Raw genomic sequence first — 14,699 nt, 5'->3', positions numbered from 1 at the left:
CATCCACATTGAAGCAAATGGTGGGTATTCGCAGAACTGCTTTTAAGGGTCCTTGCTTCCTTCATCTACCCACTCCCATTTTTGTTTTGAAAGAATCTGGTCCTTTCTATTTTGGGTTCCAGAAATATCTTTTTGTTTTTTGTTAAAAACATTATGATGATGATGATGATGATGATGGTGATCAGAGAGAGTGGGAGAAGGAAAGAGGGGATGGGGAGGGGCAGAGGGAGAGGAAAGAGAGGATCTTCAGCAGGCTCCATACCCAACATGGAGCCCAACGCAGAGCTCAATCTCACAACCCTGAGATCATGATCCGAGCCTCCTTGGATGCTTAAGCAACTGAGACCCCAGGAGCAAACTGCCCCCCCCCCCATTATTTTGAGAATGTCAGCATCCTGCCTTCCTCTCTAACTCTGCCAATGCCTGTTGTTCTCACCTCTGCTAGATCCTCTCTAGGGCACATCCTCAGCACTGTGCTTGTGCATTAGATCATTCTGGATATTGGGCATCTAGTTGTTTCCACCTCTCACCTCTGATTATATCCCTCTGCCTGTCTCAGCACCGCCTCCAGACCGGTCTGGTGGATCCCAGCCCTTGGCTCAGACATTTCTGTTGTGAGGTCACGGAGCAGTTTGGTGTGTTAAAAGCAAACCTCACTGGCGTCTACGAGACCTTGATGTCATTAATAGACTGCTTTGATTTTCCCTCATTGGCAGCAACCGCAGCCCATGTCAGTTTGGGAGCCAGCCCCTAATTCATAATCATTATTAACCTTAAACAGTAGGTGAGTACTTGGTACTGTCCACTTAGAAAGCATGAGATGCTGAAGTTCTCACTTTTCATCGTGAAGGTTCTTTGTGATCTGAGTCAGCTTCTTATTTCCCCTCCCACAGGGAGGCCTGTGCTTCCACTCTGGGTGAGGAGAAAGGTGGAGAGACACTCCTATGGCCAAACCCACAACTGCCTCCCTTTTATGACAGTCTCCGGCCACGGGCTCAGGGCCAAGTCTTGGTCGTCCCCAAACTGTAGGTTCTGAAGGGAGAAGTGACTCCACCACAGAAAGAAGTTGCCTCTTAAGAATGAAAGGACAGCTTCAAACATGTTGTCAGTAATTCATCAAATGACAAGGATGAAGCAACTTGTTCAGGTCCTGCTGGGCAGACAACCGGTCTTGGGCTGAGCAGAGCAATGGCAGATGAAAGGAGGAAGCTCACCTGGGCCAGCTTGCTCGGGAGCTGAAATATGCAAATATGGGGACAAGGCAGGTACTTCATTCCTGCACCTGTTCTGACTTAGCACACTCTGAAGTGTCGAACCAGATTTGACACGATGCCCATACCGGCAGCAGAAGCAGAAAGTTTCACAGTGACATCAAATGGTGCCAGGGAAGGGACAGAGAGAGCCCACTGGGCTCTGCCATCAGCTCTGGAGGACTTTCTGAAATCTTTCTCCTGCCAGCAGGGAAGGCTTGGGCTGATGGCTGGCTTCCCTGGAGCAGTTTGCAAAAATAAATTAGCATGGCCTCGACATTTAAAAATTTGCCAACCGCAGATTTTTAAAAATGTTATCAGAGGGGTTTGGGTTTCAGGATTGCTGCTAAGAAAATTTGAGCAACTCACACAAATCTATACCATTGTCGCTGGCTTAATGACTGCTCAGAAAAGAAATCTCCAGACTTAAGAAAAGGCATGGGCATGGTGCCTCACCTTTCTCATGATGTTCAGGGTGGAGTTGGCATTGATCAAAACCTTTTCACAGCCTTTAGTCTACATTCAGTGGTTTTATTTTATTTTATTTTATTTTATTTTATTTTTTTCATTCAGTGGTTTTAAAGTGACATGTAATATTGTGACTTATTTGTGGTGTCTTCTTCAGGATTGTATTGCACAGTATCAAAGAAGAGCTGCCTGTGGCTGTTTATATGAATCTTTAGGTTTACTATCTTGTGGGCTTCCATCAAAGGTAGTTGAAACACCTCTGTTTGTGGAATATGGAAATGCTTTAAAGTGCATGTGAGAGAAAATCTTGAGAAGATGGTAGACTGTTTATAGGAGAGGTAGCAAACTATGACCTGTCTGGGATATAGAAAAAAAAAAAAAAACTATATGCATCTGCTGTAAGCTGCTTTTTATTAGTGGAATGCATGGCATACCTTATAAATCGTGAAACCTAAGCCTGGACAGCTGTTTTAATTCTCTGGGAGCCACAATTTACACTGAAAGAGCTAATCCAGTTCATGGTAAGATCAGAATGGGTTATGGAATAATTAGACAGAAAACAACTCAAATGCTGACTGAGTGGATCTAAGACCAAGAGCTATTACGGCGGGTGGGATGCCTACCATTTGGATGCATTTGAATTATTATCATAGAGCGGGAAAGGACCCATTGTCGTCTCCTTTGGCTTCCCCAGCCATTAGTTCTCGAGTCTTTGACAATCTAGGGGGTTGGACATGCCCAGGACCTCACAGGCAGCCTATCTTGGGGGTGCTTGCTCAGCTCTGTTTGTAAGTTCCCCTGTGGTCTCTACCCACTGGACCTGCTTTCTGGAACTACCCAGAGTGAATCCACGTCTATAAGACAGGTTTTCTAGTACTTGCCTTTGGGACTTGTGTGTCCCCTATCTGGCTTTTTTTTTTTTTTTTTTTTTTTTTTCCCCAGGCTGGTTCAATGGATCTGGCTTCTGCTGAGGTAACTCAATTAAAGAGGATGAATTTCTCGGAGAGAAGAGAACAGTGCTTTAGCCAAGCGAAGCACGGTAGCTGTGCTTCTGAGTTACACTCTCCAACAAGCCTGTGAGCACTTTCCAGACCAGCACCACCTCTCATTTAGCCTTTCTTCCCTTTCAAATTTTCCAGACCTCTTGCCATCTTGGTGACCCTCCAGCAGCTGGCATTAATTAGCCAATGGTCTTGAAAGGGATACCCAGCAAAGGAGTAAAATTGGCATGGATAGTCTGGTTGGAGCTCCCTTTTCTGGGCAGTATACTTCTAGAGAGTTGGGTAAGATTTACCTATCTTGGGGGCACCTGGGTAGTTCAGTGGTTGAGCATGTGCCTTTGGCTCAGGTCATGATCCTGGGGTCCTGGAATCAAGTCCTGCATCAGGCTCCTGCAGGGAGCCTGCTTCTCCTCTGCCTGTGTCTCTGCCTCTCTCTCTCTGTATCTCATGAATAAATAAAATCTTAGAAAAAATTCACCTATCTTCTCTGATTGTTATTTAACATATCCTGAATATCTTTTACAAGTTATTTCTATGATGTAAACTATGTAAAATAGTACAACCACTTTGGAAAACAATGTAGCATAGAAAAGGTGACCTTCATTTTTAGGTATATACTCTATACATTTTCTTGCACATGTGAAAGAATTGAGACATGTAACAGAATGTTCATAGTAGCACTGTCACCAATAGCAACAAAACCAAATAAACAAAACTGGAAATATCCTAAATGTCCATTGACAGGAGAATGAGTAGATACATTGCTTATTTGGTTTTTTGATTGCAGAAAAGTTTACATAACATAAAATTTACCCTTTAACCATTTTTAAAAAGATTTATTTGTTTATTTTAGGGAGAGAGAGCGAAAGTACGTGGACTGAGAGGCAGAGGGAGAGGGAGTCTCAAGCAGACTCCATGCTGAGCATGGAGCCCAACATAGGGCTCAATCTCATGCCTCTGAGATCATGGCCTGAGTCAAAACCAAGAATCAGATGTTCAACAGACTACACCCCCACAGGTGCCCCACCCTTTAACCATTGTTAGGTATGTAGTTTCATGGCATTAAGCACATTCACATTGTTGTGGAAGAGTCACCCCCACCAGTCTCCAGAACTGTTCCTCTTTCCTGACTGTAACTTTGTACCTATTAAATGCTAACTCCCCTGTCCTTTCTGTTCTCTCCCCTGACTTCCTGTCTCTATGGATTTGACTCCTCTAGATGTTTCATATAAGTGGAATCACAATATCCGTCCTTTTGTGCTGGCTTATCCTAGTTAGCATGACGTCTTCAAAGTTCATCCATATTGTGGCAGGTGCCAGAATTTTCTTCCTTTTAAAAGCTGAATAGTATCCATTGATATGTATACACACACACACCACATTTTCTTTATCCATATGTCCATCGATGGATGCTTGAATTGCTTCCACCTTTTGGCTCTTGTGAATAATGCTGCTATGAACATGGGTGTACAAATATCTCTTCGAGTCCCTGCTTTCACTGCTTTTGGGTATATACCCAAAAATGGAATTGCTGGATCATATGGTAATTCTGTGTTTTGAGGAACTGTTAAACTCTTTTCCACAGCAGCTGCACCAGCTTATTCATTTGTTTTTCTACATATACTGTGCTATGGTATAAGGATATTGTAATTTATTAGATATTGCCAACCTTTTTCCTAAAATGACTTGCTAATATATAAACCTACCAGTGGTGTATTAGGATTTCCTGGTGATCCACATCTTCACCAAAACTGAGTATTATCAGTTTTCTGATTTTTGCCAATTTAGAGGCTTTAAAATGATTGTCTTATCATAGTCTTCATTTTCCCGATCACCAATGCAATTATTCATCATTTTTGAAAGTTTTGTTTTTCACATGGAAGCCTTCACTCCATTAAGAAATAATTTTTGTGTATGGTTTACAATAGGGTCTACCTTCATTGCTCTTCATGGGATAACCAAGTGTTCCGGCTCCATCCTTTCCCTCCTTGCCCCCTATCCCATATGTCAAGTTTGCATCTATGTTTGCTTTGCCTCTGAGTTCTCTCTTTGTTCACTTGGTTCATTTATCCACCTCTGGTTTTTTTTTTTTTTTTGAAGATTTTATTTTATTTATTCATGTGAGACACAGAATGAGAGAGAGAGAGGCAGAGACACAGGCAGAGGAGAAGCAGGCTCCATGCAGGGAGCCCGATGTGGGACTCGATCCCGGGTCTCCAGGATCACGCCCTGGGCTGCAGGCTGCACTAAACCGCTGCACCACCAGGGCTGCCCTGTCCACCTCTGTTAATGGCTTCTTTCTTCTTTACCATGAGGTGACAGTGATGTTGGGTTAATCAGGCACTTATTGTGCAGTATTGTAATTGCACTGGGGAATGGGCTGGGTGGTTAGAATTGGCCTGCTGGCTGAATAAAGTATGGGCCATGCACTGATGAAACTCATGGACGCATATTTGCATCTAGATGATGCAATGGGATAAGCATGTGAACAGAGGAATAGCTGAAGTGCCATGAAAAAAAAAAAAACAATGGAGGAAACCACTACTGCTAGATTTCGTATTAGAATGTAACATAAGAGGGAGGTTGCTCGTTTAAAATAGGAAGTGCATGGTATTGTAGCTGAGAGCTGCGTTCTAGACATAGACAAACTCATACTTGAATCCAAGAGTCCCCGTTTATTATCTGTGTGACTGATAAATTCTCGAGACCTCATTGATCCTCAACTTCCTTATCTATGCAAAAGAGGTAATAATACCTATCTCAGAAGGTTGCTGGGAACATTAAAACAGACCAGGTATCAGTAGACATAGCCCAGTGCCTCACAACACTGGAAGTACTCAATAAACACAAACCCTTTCATTCATTCATTCATTTGTTCATTCAGTAATATTAATGGAGGATCTACTGTGTGCCAGGTATGGTCATAAGCCATTAATACAAGTATGGGCAAATGATCTTTGCCCTCCTGCAGCTTTAGTTTAATAGGATGTATAGATGCTCATAAAATAAACACAAAATCCATCACTACAGACTTCGATGAGTGCCATCAAGGGAAATTACAGGGTAGGACAGAAGGGAAGGAGGAAACCTGATTTATGATTATTAGTTTGATAGTCACTACTTCTGAGCTGGGATTTAAAGGATGAAGAGGAGTTTATGAGTGTGGCAGGCAGGGAAGGTTATTCCAGGCATACTGAACTTCCAAGGAAATGTTTGGAGATGTAAGTGTTTTCCAAGTCAGGGGCAAGGGAATGGGCACCCCTCACTGCCCAGAGGCTTTGGAGGGATTTCTCTTGCCCACCTTTCCCAGGGGGTGAGCAGGAAAAGGAGGCTGAGTGACTGCCTGTGGCTCTCAAATATGTGTTGTGGTCATGGACCCTGATCATTGGTCAGTGTGAGAAAATTATTATTTGGGACTGACTTCAGTTTGGTGCTCCAAAGCTCAGACATAAAAAGAATTGCTCAGAGAAAGGAAAGGTAAGTGATTAAAGGTTTTTCTAGGCTATAGGTGAAGCTGACAGTGAATACTATTTTCCAGTAGATATGGCAAAGAGTTATATTTGCAGAAAGGGGTAAATAGATGACTGTGAGGGCTTTTTGTGGAACGAGTATAATTCAATAGTTCTTAAATTACAGTGTATGTCAGAATCCCTCTGGGAGCCTGCTAAAAATTTAGACTCCTTGGCTATCTTCAAGACTCAGTAGGTGTTCCCTCGCCCAGAGCTCTGTATTTTTAACAAGCTCCCTAGGGGATTCTGATGGTGGAGAACACCCTTTGAAAAACTCTGTAGACATCATCTTTAACTCTTTCCTTTCCTTTGTCTTTGTTTGCAAAGTCTTATTTTTTTATTTTTATTTTTAAAATATTTTTATTTATTTATTTGAGAGAGAGAGAGCACAAGAGAGAGCACAAGTGGGGGCTGGAGGAAGGGCAGAGGCAGAGGGAGAAGCAGATTCCTCACTGAGCAGGGAGCCTGAAGCAGGGCTAGGGCCCCATCCCAGGATGCTGAGACCATGACCTGAGCCGAAGACAGATGCTTAAGTGACTAAGCCGCCCAGGTGCCTGCAAAGTCTTCTTTCAGAAGACTTCTTTTTTCCATTCTTTCTTCTCCTGCTTCACTGTCAACCTAGGATCCCAAGCATGGTTGCCTGGCTGGGTCGCATAAATACATGAAACAAGGAAGGTAAGAGAATGGAAATTAAGCTGGTTGGGCAGCCAGCCTATTTTTTAGTCACTTTGCTTTTCTAAATGTTGTGTAGGCCAAGAACACATATCAGAGCTTCATACAGCTTAGTGCTGCCCATCACCAGACCACTGATGTATACAACTGTGTAGAAGTTAATGGTACAGGCTCTGGACTCAAATGATATCAGCTGGAGTCCTGTAACTTTGTACAAGTTATGGATCCCTTCAAACTCTTCTATTTTCAGCTCATGGGGTTTTTGGGGGGATATAAAAGGGTAATTCATGAAACATTAAGGACATGGGATAAACAGTGGGGGGTTAAGTTAAGTGATTAGGGGCTGGCAATTTGGGGGATTAAGATTAAGTGAGGTGGTCAACTAATCTCCAACAAAGCAGGAAAGAATATCCAACGGAAAAGACAGTGCCTTCAACAAATGGTGCTGGGAAAACTGGACAGCCACATGCGGAAGAATGAAACTGGACCACTTTCTTACACCATATACAAAAATAAATTCAAAATGTAGGAAAGACCTAAATGTGAGAGAGGAACCCATCAAAATCCTAGAGAACACAGGTAGAATCATCTTTGGCCTCAGCCATAGCAACCTCTTGTTAGACTCATCTCCAAAGGCAGGGGAAACAAAAGCAAAAATGAGCTATTGGGACTTCATCAAGATAAAAAGCTGTTGCACAGCAAGGGAAACAGTTGACAAAACTAAAAGGCAATCTACAGAATGGGAGAAGATATTTGCAAATTTCTTATCAGATAAAGGGCTAGTATCCAAAATCTATAAAGAAATTATCAAACTCGGGAAGCCTGGGGGCTCAACTGTTGAGCATCTGCCTTCAGCTCAGGGCATGATGGCAGGTCCTGGGATTGAGTCCTGCATTAGGCTCCCTCCGAGGAGCCTGCCTCTCTCTCTGCCTGTGTCTCTGCCTCTCTCTGTGTGTCTCTCATGAGTAAATAAATAAAATCTTAAGAAAACAAAATTTTAAAAAAGTTATCAAACTCAACACCCAAAAAACAAATAATCCAGTCAAGAAATGGGCAGAAGACAGAAACAGACATTTCTCCAAGGAAGACATCCATATGGCCAACAGACACATGAAAAAATGTTCCATATCACTTGGCATCAGGGAAATACAAATCAAAAGCACAATGAGATACCACCTCACACCTGTCAGAATGGCTAAAATTAACAACTCAGGAAACAATAAACGTTCGTGAGGATACAGAGAAAGGGGATCCCTCTCACACAGTTGGTGGGAATGCAAACTGGTATGGCCACTCTGAAAAACAGTAAGGAGTTTCTTCAAAAAGTTAAAAATAGAACCACCCTATGACCCAGAAATTGCATTTCTAGGTATTTATCCAAAGGATACAAACACAGTGATTTGAAGGGGCACCTGCACCCTACTGTCTATAGCAGCAATGTCCAAAATAGCCAAACTATGGAAAGAGCCCAGATGTCTACCGACAGATAAATGATAAAGAAGATGTGGTATATATATATATATATATATATATATATATATATATATATACACAATGGAATATTACTTAGCCAACAAAGAGAATGAAATCTCGCAGTTTGCAACAACATGGATGGAACTAGAGGCTATTCTGCTAAGCAAAATAAATCAGTCAGAGAAAGATAATTATCATATAGTCTCATTCATATGGGGAATTTAAGAAACAAAACAGAATCATAGGGGAAGGGAGGGAAAAAATAAAACAAGATGAAATCAGAGAGGGAGGCAAAACATAAGAGACTCTTAACTATGAGGAACAAACTGAGGGTTGCTGGAAGGGAGGGGGCTGGGGGCTGGGGTATTCTGGGTGATGGGCATTAAGGTGGGCTCTTGAAGTAATGAGGACTGGGTGTTTTTTGCAACTGATGAATCACTAATTTCTGCCTCTGAAACTAATAATACATATATGTTAATTAAATTGAATTTAAATTTAAAAAGATTAAGTGAGGGAGATTAAGTTAAATGATTAAGTAGAGTGAGTGGGTAATTTGAGGATATTCCTGTCATTGTCACAGACTGTAGAGAGCAACAGGCAGACACCTATTTCGCTGTCTCTCACACAGTCCCCTCATCCTGCCCTCTGTGCTTTCTTTTCAAATTGCGGTATAACTGACATACAACATTATGTTAATTTCAGATGTGAAACATATTGATTTGATATTTGTGTATACTGCAAAAGGATTACATAGTAAGTCTAGTTAACATCTATCCCCATGCATAGTTACAGAGCTCTTTTTCTTGTGATGAGAACTTCTATAATCTACTCTTTTAGCAATTTTCAATTGTGCAATACAGTATTAACTATGGTCACCCTGCTGGACATTTGTTTTATATATTTATTTTTATTTTTATTTAATTTTATTTATTTATTTTTGACATTTGTTTTATAAATTGAAGCTTGTGCATCTTGATTTCCCTCACCCATTTGGCTCACCCACAACTTCCCACTTCTAGCAACTACAAATCTATGAGCTCAATTTTTTTCTTTAAGATTTCACATATCAATGAGATCTTTGTTCACTTGGCACAATGCCGTTTAGGTCCGTGTTCTTGCAAATGGCAAGATTTCACTCTTTTTTTATGGTTGAATAATATTCCTATATATATATATATATATATAATTTTGCTTTATCCATTCATCTGTTGATTGACACTTAGGTGATTTCCATATCTTGGCTATTGTGAATAATGCTGCAGTGAACATGAGAGTGCAGCTATTTTTTTAGCATTAGTGCTTTCATGTTCTCCATCTAAATACTCAGAAGTGGAGTTGTTGGATCATATGGTAGTTCTATTTTTAATTTTTTTTAGATTTATGTATTTATTTTAGCAGAGACCAGCAGGGGAAGAATGTGAGAGAGAGAGCAGTCTCCTTGCTGAGCACAGAGCCTTTGTGGGCTTGATCTCACCACCCTGACATCATGATCTGAGCCAAAACCAAGAGTTGGATGCTTAACTGACTGCCACCCAGGTACTCCTATTTTTAATTTTTTAAGGAACCTCCATACTATGCCCTCTGTACTTTTGCAGTTACTTCTCCAGTAAACTTCTATCACCTCTGCTCCCACATACACTTAACCAAATTATTTTCAGAATTCAATTGAAGTCCCACTTCTTCTCTATGAGGTCTTTTATTGGAGCAGAAATTTTAGCTCCTGCTGATGTTTTCCTTCTCTAGATCACTGTCCTCATTTTCATTGGCATCTGCACCAGTTAGGTTCTTTTTTTTTTTTTTTTTTTTTTAAGATTTTTAATTTATTTATTCATGAGAGACAGAGAGAGAGGCAGAGACATAGGCAGAGGGAGAGGCAGGCTCCCTGCAGGAACGGATGCAGGACTGGATCCCAGGACCCTGGGATCATGCCCTGGGCGGAAGGCAGTAGCTCAACCGCTGAGCCTCCCAGGCCTCCGAGGCAGGCTTTCTTTGTATACAATTTATTCAGTCATGTATTCTAATGTATCATAAATATAGAAATATGAGAAATGCATCAGCAACCTATATCTACCCTTTCCTCCTCAGCACACATGCACAGCTCCCCCCACCCCTAAAGGAGGGGCAAGTGAGGGCCAAGATTCTAATAATCAAGACATTGGTACTGAGACGCTGATCCAGCACTTCCCACCCCTGTCTGGTTTCCTCTCTCCTCTTAGGTGCAAGCGTGCTGAGCAGGGTTTGGTAACCTTCAGCCCCAACCATTCCTGGTGGGTAGTGGGGTGGATCTGAAGGCTGCTGGGCTTTTCCAGTTACTGCCCACCTGCGGCTCCAATCAGAGACCAAGCCTCCACAACCTATTCTTTAAACATTTTGCTCAGACACCCTTCTCTTTCCACCCAGAACGAAGGACACTCTCTTCAAACAGCAAGTACTCTAGCTACCAGTGGACAGTCAGCCCTGGGGAGCGGGGCTGGAGGCAGGGAGGGGGGGCACCCCTGGGCAGTAGTCTTCGTCTTCCAGTTTTGTTTTGAAATGAAGTACACGGCTTTCAAATGTTCTGTACCTTAGTTTTCTCTCTTCTGGGGACACTGCAAAAGGAGGGCTTTCAGGGGACTTAACCTTGGGGTCTGGGGGGTGGACCTTTGATCGCAACTCTCCCCCCGGCCCCGCCCCAGCCCAAGTTCTCTTATGAAGTGCGACCTCTAGAGGCCGGCTGCGGCATCCCAGGTAAATCCGGCGGAGGTTCTTGCTGGTTTTTTTTGTTTTTTGTTTTGTTTTTTTTTTTAAGATTTATTTATTTACTCCTGAAAGAGAGAGAGAGGCAGAGACACAGGCAGAGGGAGAAGCAGGCTCCCTGCAGGGAGCCCAATGTGGGACTCGATCCTCCAACCGGGGTCACCCCCTGAGCCAAAGGCAGACGCTCACCCGCTGAGCCACCCAGGCGTCCCTCCCGCTGGTCTTGACACCAAATAAATGACTCCAGGTGAAGTGGGTCCGAAAAATGGGGGAAACGTTCTTTAAAGTTATGGCTTCCCTTAGAAGAAAAATCTCAGCTTTACCTCTGGCAACCAGTTTCTCTAGTACATTTTCACATTAAAGTTGGACTGCCCTGTCCTGCAACTTTCTGAGACCCCAAAACACCCAATTCTCAGTCTCTAATTCCTTGTTCGTAATGGAGAGAATCTCTCCATATGTTTGTCAAGCCCTGAAGGCCTCCTAGGCTGGCTTGATTTTATGCTTTACAAAATATCTTATTCATTAAGATGGGAAATTTAGGATTAGGGAAAAAAAAAAAACCCCACAAAAACCCAAACCAAATCCAGACCCCCTTCCTCCCCTCCGTGGATGTGAACTCACGAACTCACTCACCCTTAGCAGACGTCTTTTGTTGTGGTCCAGTGAATGGATGAATGAAAAGAACCTGAGCTTTTTGCAAGGTTCTCAAAAGGAGGAAGTCAGGGAGACCAGGCCCGGGTCCTGCCAGCACCCACAAAGCTGGCTTTTTTCTGCAGAGCTCCAGACCACTACTCCGCAAAGACCACTCAGGGAACCGCAGCCCAGAGCCAGAGTCGAAAGACGAAGTGGAGTGGCCGACCCAGAGGAGAGAGAGTGACCAGGTGTCCTGGAGGTAGGAGGTTGCTAATACTCACTTTAAGGGAGAAATACACATTTCTCCCTTAAAATGTAACTCACTCTGTATGCTTCCAATTCGATTTAAAAAACCCGATGTTGCCAAACAGGAATGTAGGCCCTTATTCATTTCTCGAGGAAAATGAAATAAAATTGATTGTCTATAAAATATTTATCAGATCTAGGCTAGTGTTTGAATTATATCTCCTGCAGGCTTTGAAATGTCCTCTCTCTGCTTATTTCATTATTGATTAGGCAGACAAAATTTTTACTTAATGCAGTAACTATAATGTGTTTACTGGGATTAATTTACTCGCTCTTGAGGATTACTTTAATCCTTTTACGAAAACAATTTGTCTTGGGACTTTTTTCCCCCAAGAGGTCGCATCAAAATTTATTAGACTGTTATAGGATTCACAGTAATTCTGGGGTAACTGAATAATTTATACCTGTGTTTGTCAAGCCTGGCTGCCCATCAGAATTACCTGGAGAGTGTCCTAAAAATACAGATTTGAAGACCCAGTGAAGCAGAATACCTGTGGGTGTGGCCTGGGGATTTTTCCATTTAAAGGTGCTCCGCGGTGATTCAAGTACAACACAGCTTTTCTTGGTGGAGTAGGGTTTGGGGACTGATCGATGTAGTTTAGTCTTGGGTAATTTTAACGTTATTGTCATTAAACGTATACTTTTCTGTTGCTGGGGTGCCTGGGTGGCTAAGTCGGTTAAGCAGTTAAGCATCTGCCTTGGGCTCAGGTTGTAATCCTGGAGTCTCCCAATCAAGCTGCTCTTGAACCCCCCGCTCAGCCAGGAGTTGGCTTCTTCCTCTCCCTCAGCTCCTCCCCTGACTTGTGCTCTCTCTAATAAATAAATAAATAATCTCTAAAAAAATGATAATTTTCTGTTGCTAATACATGTTCTTAAATCTGTCTCTTCTTGCCCACTAGAATTACCCAAGCACCTCTCCCTACTTCAGAGGAGGAGGACAAAGGCGGTAAAGGAGGTTCCACTGGGACCCTGTCATCAGTGGGAACTGAGGAGGCAGCTAGAGCTAGGAGAGCAGCCACCTGATGAGCTTCCCTCTCTCCCTCCTGCTGGTCTGGTCTGGATTAAGTTCTTCGGGTTGTGTCACTGAGTTTGGTTGGGTCCCTGAAGACCTTCAGAAAAGCTAGATCGGTCTTGGGTGACGTGCCTGCAGAATTCAGCACGTTCAGTGATGTGAATTGGTATCAGGACACGGGGCTTGAAGAATACTGAGCTGTAAAGTCACTTGACGAGTAGAGACCACAGTCACACCTCTTCAAATCTATCAGGACTAAAACCCTCAGTTATATACCCATAAAAAAATTAAAACATAACAAGTGCAACCCCAACAGTGACAACAAAACATTAAAGAACTGAAGTGTGCTTCCTCTCCCTCTTGTCAATGAATAGGTTTTCTTAATTGAACCAAGGCCATCCGTCTATTTGAACTAGGAATCAGTCTCTGGGTTTGATCAAGGATTTAGTGAAAACTAATGTATCTACTAGAAAAGCCTTAGAAATAGTACAAAAAGTCAATCATTTATTTAAAGGCATGCATTTGAGGGGGCTCAATGCATGCTTTGAAAATAGAACAGAATAGAATAGAATAAAATAGAATGCTAGTAGGGCATTCTAACCCTACTAAAGGCATGCAATGAAAAATAAAGCTCCTTCTTATCCTTTCTAGGTTTTGTTCCTTAGAGATATTCACTGAGACTGATTTCTTGGCTATTCTTTGAAAATATTTTATGCTTATATCATATACCACCTCATATATGTATATGCAGCTTCTTGAAAAGCAAGTTGTTTCTGGCCTTCTTGCTATTGTAAAAAATGCTCTAATGAAATACTCATGTACCTATACATACCTGTGCCATGAGCCTCTCAGTCCATGGGGATAGTGTATTTGAAGGGTGCATTTCTGGAAGTGAAATTAACAGGCTCATTGATTATGTGCACACTTAGTTTTGATAGATGGTCCAAATCCTGCCCCCACATTGCCCACACTCCCCATCCCCGCTCCACCAGGGGTTGAGCCAATTTACCAGTCACCAAGAGTGCATGAGAGTCATCTTATTGAATGCTCTTATTGCTTCTAATTGTTTTTCTGTTGATTTTCTGTGTGTTGTCCCAATTATATAATACATCATTGCAGATAAGGAAAATTTTACCTCCTCATTTCCAATTTTAATTCTATTTTCCTTTTGCATTGACTTGTAACTCTAGAGTAATGCTAAAGAACACTGGGGAGAGTGGGCATCTTTGTTCCTTTTCCTGACTAATGGGAAAGCTTCTATTATCTCCTTATTAAATACAAACATATTTTTTCTTTTTGAGTATTTAAAAAAATCCAAAATAAAATGTTAAATGTTATCAAATACCTTTGTGGAATCTGTTTAAGTTATTTTACTTTATATGAAAATTATTTATTATATTAAATTAAGATTGCTCAGGAGATCGAAGACTTCTGGTTGCCTGAATCTACCAGAAACTATTATAGTTACAACATTGTTTGTGATAGAAAACAAAAACAAAAATAAAAATCTAAAAACTATGAAAATGTTTCTCAACAGGGAAATGGTTAAATAAATTATAGCACTTTCATAGAGTGGGAAGCTATTCACCTCTTTAAAAAATAATGAAGTAGATTATATATGCTAAAATGCATCAATCTG

The 14,699-nt window shown here is 41.8% G+C and overlaps 1 long non-coding RNA gene across 5 annotated transcripts; it reads left to right on the top strand.

Moving 5' to 3' along the window:
• The first annotated feature begins 10,608 nt into the window (after positions 1–10,608).
• On the top strand, positions 10,609–14,390 carry LOC102154152. Of its 5 annotated transcripts, none has more exons than XR_005369569.1 (5): positions 10,609–10,823; positions 11,049–11,100; positions 11,185–11,356; positions 11,886–12,001; positions 12,948–14,390. It is a non-coding gene; the product is annotated as an uncharacterized LOC102154152 (long non-coding RNA). The 5 variants fall into 5 exon arrangements; XR_005369568.1 differs by having other exon boundaries at positions 10,610–10,801; XR_005369570.1 differs by lacking the exon at positions 11,049–11,100 and having other exon boundaries at positions 10,611–10,801.
• The last annotated feature ends 309 nt before the right edge of the window (positions 14,391–14,699 follow it).

This window comes from Canis lupus, chromosome 14 (assembly GCF_011100685.1).
Source record: "Canis lupus familiaris isolate Mischka breed German Shepherd chromosome 14, alternate assembly UU_Cfam_GSD_1.0, whole genome shotgun sequence".
NCBI lineage: Eukaryota > Metazoa > Chordata > Mammalia > Carnivora > Canidae > Canis > Canis lupus.
The sequence above is the reverse complement of the archived record's forward strand: the minus strand, read 5'-3'. Positions and strand labels throughout refer to the sequence as shown.